Genomic DNA, 8,491 nt, shown 5'->3' on the forward strand with positions numbered 1-8,491 from the left:
AGCAAATGCTAGGTAAGGAAGCGGCACTAAGTCAAAAGATCAAATGTGTGCCACTGTCAAATACTACTGTACAAAGTAAATGTTACTGTTCAAATTAAATAGTGTAGCATGCAAGGGGGAAGGCAGCAGCAGGGCTGGTAGGTGACATAATCACACACAGAGACATAAGCCCGATATACGCTCCTTGCAAGGGAGCCGGCTCTTTTGTACAGCGGTATCTGCACTATGCTTTAGTGCGAGAGGTCCCGGGTTCACACCCGCTCTCCACCTGTGTGTGGATTGCCTCACCCTGTGTGATGTGCCTGCCTGCGTCAACCAAAATCTCTACAATACTAATGTACAAAGCAAATAATACTGTACAAACAAAATACTACTTTGCAAAGTAAATACTACTGTACAAAGTAAATACTACTGTACAAAGGCATATTGAAGAAATATCAGGAGGTATAAGATTGAAGCTCACTGAACATGCTTGCTCTTCAAATTGATGAAAGTACAAACATCGCCAAATGTGCACAGCTCTAGGTTTTTGTACACTTCGTGTGGCATGATGAGTTTATTGAAGATTTTTTAATTAAATGTATGCTAGTATAAAAGCCTCCGAAACTAAAAACATGGTAATAATAATTATAGGTCTATGTTATTATATATATATTTTTTAAATGTTAACTCTTTTCTGACAAAGAAAAATGCCAGTTACATTGTATGAAACTAAGTGCAATTTTGAACAAAGTGCAATTGTGCGTGTTGTATTCGTATCGGTCATCTTTAGCAGTAAAAAAGTTGTGCCATCATCCCAGCAGTGTGGAGTAGTGGTTAGGGTTCTGGACTGGAGGGTTGTGGGTTCAATCCCAGGTGGGGGACACTGCTGCTGTACCCTTGAGCAAGGTACTTTACCTAGATTGTGCCAATAAAAATCCAACTGTATAAATGGGTAATTGTATGTACAAATAAAGTAATTGTATGTAAAAATAATGTGATATCTTGTAACAATTGTAAGTCGCCCTGGATAAGGGCGTCTGCTAAGAAATAAATAATAATAATAAAATAATAATCCCATGCAGGAAAGCAGGGTGTATGCATACAAAGTGCGTTTTGTAAGCAACAGACAGACGTTTTGTATTTCTGCTGGTAGCCTTTCTGTTTTACTTGATAAAATACAGCAAGTTATTGCAGTTACTATTATAATAATTTTCTATCTATCATTTTGTGTAAGCAAGTGATTTTTAAACCTTAATTCTTACTTTATATTGCTGCAATTTTTTGGTTGGTACTGTACTATAGACTATGTTTTTTCACACACTGTCTCACTGGGCATGGGTCCCAGAAAATGATCTGGCTACTCAGGTGGGTCATGAGTTGGGAAAGTTTGGGGACCCCTGAGTTACAACATCATGTTTTTCCTGCACTCCTGTGTGCCCTGACTTGTTGTCTCGGCAAGGGGCCTAGGCACTTGATAGGAGTGTGGGGAGTGCTTCTGGGTCTCTGCAGGCCGCTCAGGCTCATCTTCCTCTGTAAGGGGGAGGAAATTGGAATGTGAGATCTTACGTGTTGCAAAACTGGGAGCAGGCACTGACAGGCAGTGAGTGACCGTGGGTGAACCTGCAGCTGCTGCTGGTGCATTAGCCCTGGAAGACGAAGCCAGAAAATGACAGAGAAAAGAGTTCTGAGTGCCAGCAGATCCAACACAGAGATCTCAGTGCTGAAACCAGCAATGTCTTTACAGACTGGAGAACTTAGTAAACAAACTACATTTACAGCTGTTTAAGGTTCAATTAAGGTTGCAGTGTGTTTTTAATCTTACATTAAAATGTATTCCTTGTCGTCTGTTTAAAACATTCTTCTATAGTTAAGCCTTCTATTCAATTTTAGTTTATCTTGTAAACAGCCCAGTCCAGTACTGATAAAAGTTCACATTGAGCTGCTATTTCCAACATAAGCTTATAAGGTAACAACCAGATGTAAAAACTATTTTTAAAAATAAACGTGCCACTACATCTCCATGTATAAATATGGATCAAATATATTGCATGACTTGTCAGTACATTTAATCTACTTAAAAATAAATAAACTGTCATGGCAGTGAAAGTGTCTTCACACAAGATGTTGTGCTTTATTTCCTAATTGAACTGGTGCTAATAGCATTTTTTTTTAATTAACAATAAATCTATTTAACAAACATTCATCTTAAATATTACCATTCATGTATACATGTAAATGGTCATTTTAGAACACAGAAAGATTAATTATAATTATTGTAATAAGGAATTTCAAGTATTCCATCAACACAGTAGGATAAATATCACATTAGAAAATACAACTTTAGTATTTTATTAAATGCAAAGAAACTTAACATCACTTCATTCAATATAGTAAACTGATTGTTTCTGTAATTACCCTCCACTACTATATACCTAGGTGTAGGTAGTAGCTTTAAACATAACTACAAGCGTTTGTATATGCATCTCTAAATTTTTCAGAACTCCATTGCTGTTTGCACAGCCACTTTTTTTAGATGCTTTGTCTGTGCAAGTATCGACACAGGTACCTGTGTGACCTGCCTGTTAAGATCACGTAGTTGGTAGTCAAGAACAGACTTAAGAATTGGCGTGACTAGAACGCACCCATAGACAATAGACAATACAAACAGACAGTAACGTTTGTACTTTTCCAGCTGCTTGAAGCAGCAGTCACAAGACCATCACACTTTAGTTCTTAAAGGGTTCAAGTCTAGCTATACAACTAAATTCATAAATATGTTTTTGTCCAGTTGTTTTAGTTTTTTTTAAACCAGTTGTATTTTTCTAATTTGATATTACCCTCTTGGACCCATGGCCTTAGAGTATTTAGCCTTTTAAGAGAGTTATATCAGGAACAACCTTTTAAAAAAGGAGAGGCTTCCTGTTTATTTTTCTTTATTTTTTGAAAATCCCCAAAATGTTCAAAGACTACAAAGACTACAAACAAATATACTAACAAAAAGGGAGCTGTACTGGACAAATAATAGAAATTACAAATAATAAACACAACAAAACTCCAGTAAATTAAACACATTTAAACATTCCACATTATTCACAGAACCACATCATTTTATATTCGTGACTGGACTCTGCCACACAGCCTAATATACAGTTAGTTTTTAATACACCAGCCATTCTATTGTTTTGTTTAGTTCATTCAGCAGGCTCATTTGTCTGGATTAACAGCATGAAGGTTTATTTTGCAGGGAATAACCACACTGGGGACAGCGAGTACATTTTTAGCCTGACCTCTCAAAACAGTCACGTACAGTAGTACAGTGCTGTAAAAGCATGCAGACCATGTGACATTACAGAGGGGTGGGGGGGGGGGGGGGGGGGTAAGTGTTTGCCAGAACTGGGGTGATTTACATTTCACTCCTAATAAGGCTGGGGCTGATTCATTCATGTCTGCTCCTCAGTTTAGCCAGAGGGGATGGAATTGACTCTCACTACGCCTGTAGAAACTATTTTAGTAGCTGTCAGTAGAACCGTTGGTAGAACGGCTAGAACTTTTTGTTTTATAAAAAATATGATATACCAGACCTCTGTACTAAAGTTTAATAGTTTATAATTCACATAACTGTCTATGCTAGGCCTGGAGACATTCTTACAATCTGTGAAATTATGCTGATATCTGCAAGAAATGTTTTGACATGTGTGAGTTGAAATGGGCAATAGAAAGCATCTAAAAATCCTGGTTTGTACAAAAACGTCACAAACTAATACTGTATTATAAGCATTATTGGTTAATTTTAACAACTATACTGAGATCTAACTTTGCACCAACAACTTCAAAGTTATTATTAGGCTCATATTAATATTTTTAATATGTTTTTAATTTGTGTCTCTAACTGATTGTTATTTCTGGAGTTTAGCTGTGAACCATGTCCAACATGAAACTGGTTCTGCATGTGGTTTTTTACATAAGCAGAATGGGAACACAGTATGCTGTTGTTTCTGCAGTTGTAAGTACCTCGTGTTTTGTGCTGCAGTTCTGTAAGTGCGCACTTCCTCACTTGTTGTTCAGTATCTCTGTCCATCTCTCATTTGCTATGATACTGTGAAGCAAGCACATTGTGGTAACTTAAAAACCAAAAACAGGAAACAGCTGAATAGCCGTGTGCATATGTTCAGTTTTCAGTTAAAGACAAAAAAAAACCACAACAAAAACAAAGCTGGTAAATGGTGCTCTGTTTAGAGACCTTTAGCTTTAAATAGGCCAGTGTTTAAACAAGAAACTGTGCAAGATTGGCTGCCCTTTTGTATCTTTGGGACTACAAGGTGCTTCCAATTTTTGTGTGCACAATACTTCAGTCTGTCAGTTTAAAAAGAGAGAGATAGTCTCAGCAGTAATGGTATGAAATGTAGATCTTAATGCAGTACTGTTTGTTCTGGGTACAAGTAAGGCACCAAAGAAGTCTTAGTGTGGGTCTACCTAGCTAACTGAATAAGATAATGTACCAGGCCAGTGGTAGAAAACAATTCCAGCTGCAATACTGTTTTTTATTTCTCACATTTTGCAGTGTATGCATCATTATGTATATAAGTGGAATAAAAGTGATTTATTGCTAAATGTTCAAATGAACTATATTTATAACAGGCTATTGTCACTAGCAGATTCAGAATCGTTTCAAACCACAACTAGGTTAAAGGCACAACAGCAAGGAAAAACATGTTTCATGAAGATCATTTGAAATTTGTTTTGAGTAGACCTGGGTTCTTCAGATTGAGCCATAGATCCTGCTGTTAGGTTTGATTATGATTCTTTATTTTTGATAGACATCTAGGCAGATGAATGGATCTCAATGACACCACAACTCCAACATCTAAAGCTTTTACGCATTTTACCTTTTAAACCCGGATTAGGTGTATTCTGTGCTCCTGTCCGCAAAAAAAGCGCTGAGACTAGAAGAAAGCAAAATATGTTATGTCAATAAAAAGTTATTAAAATATAATAACTAACTAATCTGCATTTAGGTGCTGAAGGATTAGTCCTCTTCTAATGTTTCAGAATTATAGTTTTTGTCCAGTAGCTGTAAGATGTTTTCCTCACTGTTGAAAGTTTCCTAAATGCTGACACTGCCCTAATTGACCTTGGGACAAGCTTTTCTCACCGTTAAACACCACTTTGTGGTCTTGTCAGGGGTGTTGTTAAAAGATGGGTAAGAATGGGTGGAGAGGTTTTTGGCCATATGACCTATTTTGAGGCATTGCATTTAAAATGCTTAATCCCTGAAGACAAATTATTAGATTTTTTTTTTTTTTTCAAAAGGATTTTACCTGACTGGAGTATAAAAAATATTAGAATTATTAAAGTAGTATTAAAAGTAGTATTACTCAAACATAATATGTTCTGTTTAAGTACTGTGCAGTATGTCTCACCTGGAAGTATCTCAATAAGTAGCACATAAACGTGTGGGACTTCTGGTTATTTGCTTCACCTAAAGCGGTGTGAGGCCTTTGTTACTTGTTTATGGGAAATTGACATACATTTTAAGAGTTACCCTCCAAAGTACATCAGCAACCAAACACACAAATCAGCACAAAGTCAAACTAATACAAATGGGTCCTCTTAAAACCTAGTCTGCATACAGCACTTACAGCCCTAAAGTCCCAGCTTGGATATATATATATATATATATATATATATATATATATATATATATATAAATACATACCGTTGTACTAACCGAAACAGCTTAGCAGTACCTCTCATTGAAGTTTATTCAGGATAAGCCAACAACTACCAATTAAAAGCTGACGTAGGTTTGCAAAACTGGTTGAAAGCAACACCTTTGTTTGTATAGCAAATGTTTTTAAACTTTCAAGCCAAATTAGGGGTGTTTTACACAGCTGAAGACGATTGGCTGTGGAAGTTGCGCAAGGATAAGAGAACAAAGGTTGTTTTGTTATGGAAAATTACCGTATTTTGAATACCAGTATTTGTGTAAAGTTTGCAAAGTTTTTACTCTCCATAATACAATAAAAGCTAATAAAGCTAATAAAAGTTCAAATAAATCTTTTGTTCTTTTGTTCATTAATTATCGCATAAACATCTAAGAGGAAAATATTTAAATGTCATATACATTAGTAAGGGGCTAATGTCTAACTTATAGCAAGTCTTTCTGATTCACTAATTTACACTAACCCTTAATTTCCTTATTGGAGAACTGTGCCAATAATGCAGGTTGTAATATTTGATTGACTTCTAACTTGAGTACACTCAGCCTCTCAGTCAAGCACAGTTCAATGCAACTGAACCAATCCGAAGAGTACATTCAAAAATCTCACATAAGTGGCAGGGTCTCTGAGTCTTGTTGTACAATTAACAGGTTTCATGATGATCCAATGAAGAAGCAGAAACTGCTCAAAACAAATGCATTCCCCTAAAGGTGAATAAGGCTGTGGCAGGTGAATAAACACAGACCAGTCCTAATTATGTTACACTCTGAGAAGGGTGGAGCAGAGATTGTTCTTAAATGCAAAATTAGGTTGTTGGCATATGTTGGTTCCTTGATGTGAAATGCATTACCTTTTGACTTTTACTGACACAATTCTCTGTGTAAAAAAGTGCCTTCTATTTTCTGTTCTGAATGCCCCTTTATCTAATCTCCATTTGTGACCCCTGGTCCTTGTTTCTTTTTTCAGGTCGAAAAAGTCCCTTGGGTCGACATTGGTCAGTTGCTAACACAGAGGTCTTACCTTACCATCTTCAGAGGCAAAAAGAGAAAAGGCTTCCGTAGGCTGACTGTTTTATTCCCTCGGTAGGTGGGATCAAGGACATCACCCCAGGAAGGGGCCTATTGGCAGCTCTGATATAAAGAGCTCATACCAATACCTCCAAGGAGGGTCGTTCTCCCTGAATGGAGCCTTGATATTGTGCTGGAGGCTCTCACGAAGGCCCTGTTTGAGCCCATACACTCCATAGTTGAAGTATCTGTCTATGAAGACAGCCTTCCTCTTGGCTATCACCTCCGCAAAGCGGGTCAGTGAGCTACAGGCGCTATGGGTGCACGGCTCCTGTATGCGTATCTGGGACGACGGCAGCAGGGTGTCACTACGTACAAACCCTGCTTTCCTCCCTAAGGTGATCACAGCCTTCCACATGAACCAGTCTGTGGAACTGGAGTCTTTCCATCCACCTCCGTTTGCTTCGGAGGAGGATACGAGATTGAACTTCCTCTGCCCGGTGCAGGCATTGAGGTGTTACATGGATAGGACAAGAGCTCTGCGTCTTACTGACCAGCTTTTTGTCTGTCACGGTATACGGACCCTAGGACAGCCCCTCTCAAAGCAGCAACTGTCGCACTGGATTGTGGACACAGTCACGACTGCGTATGACAATGCTGGCTCGTCCCCACCTGGGCAGGTAGCTGCGCACTGTACCAGAGGGTTGGCCGCATCTTGGGCCCCGTAGCTGGGCTACGCCGCATATTTTCTCCAGGTTCTATCACATTAATGTGATAGATCCTTCCTTGCCTTCATTAAGCACGAGGGTCCTTGAGGTTGCAAGCTCGCACCGTTAACTTTGGGTTATGAGGTCCTGATGCGTCCCTCATCTGCTGCTGTTCCTTCTCCCTCGCGACTGCTCTGGTATACTTTCCCATAAGTATGGTTGGTGGTCGTCTTCGAATTGAAAGTTGGAGCTAGTAATTTGTTTTAGAATGGCACTTTGGTTTCTGTGACTGTAGTCATGTAATGTCAGTGTCAGCCCCAGAGCTTTTCAATTTGTCAGTTGAGGGCGCAGGGATTTCCATAATGTTTTCTAGGACAAGGACACATTTTCTGGAATCTGGATTGTGTTTTCTTTGCAGCGGCATATGTCATGTCTTAAAAGATGGAGAGTGGTGGCAAGCATATTTCACAGCAAGGAGAGAGGTGTTATATGACAGATTGGATGATTAATATAGCTGAAAGAATTGTATGTCTACTACAAAATATCATAAATAAGACTATTGTTTTATAACCAGGTTCTGAAATTAATCTAAAGGCCTTAAAATTAAAACACAGTGCACACTAGGACTTTCAGTAAAATGTTGGGAAGATATTTGCAAAGCTCTTCGACAAATGTTATGGGCGATTGAGGGTTCACAATACATCATTTCAAGTGTCATAGAAAAACAACACACTGCCACCACAGCATAATGCTGAGGTGTTTGTTGAAGATTCTCCCACCAGTACCAGGTTCAGTAGTTTAGGTAACTGATCAGCATGTGTTTAACTCTTTTGACACTGCAGAACAACAACAAAAAACACACACACTCAGAACAGCAAACAGTTAATCGGTCACAGTTTTGAGTATGGCCTTACATAAATACTAAATGTATGAATTGGTGTGCTGCTCCAGTTGCATTGTGTATCATTGCTTCATGTTCAGGTTAGCGTGTTTCCCCACTTTCTGTGGTCTTTGTTTTCTGCTGTGTTTATGTGATTCTACTGTAATAAGAGCTCAGGGGGAGGTACACTGGCAG

The 8,491-nt window shown here is 38.4% G+C and overlaps 1 long non-coding RNA gene across 1 annotated transcript; it reads right to left on the minus strand.

Moving 5' to 3' along the window:
- Positions 1–1,115: 1,115 nt before the first annotated feature.
- LOC117414857 (uncharacterized) lies at positions 1,116–5,776 on the minus strand. Its single transcript, XR_004546308.1, has 4 exons — positions 5,699–5,776; positions 4,869–4,925; positions 3,994–4,078; positions 1,116–1,512 (listed from the first exon to the last, which is right to left on the minus strand). It is a non-coding gene; the product is annotated as an uncharacterized LOC117414857 (long non-coding RNA).
- Between the last annotated feature and the right edge of the window lie 2,715 nt (positions 5,777–8,491).

This window comes from Acipenser ruthenus, chromosome 7 (genome assembly GCF_902713425.1).
Source record: "Acipenser ruthenus chromosome 7, fAciRut3.2 maternal haplotype, whole genome shotgun sequence".
Lineage (NCBI taxonomy): Eukaryota > Metazoa > Chordata > Actinopteri > Acipenseriformes > Acipenseridae > Acipenser > Acipenser ruthenus.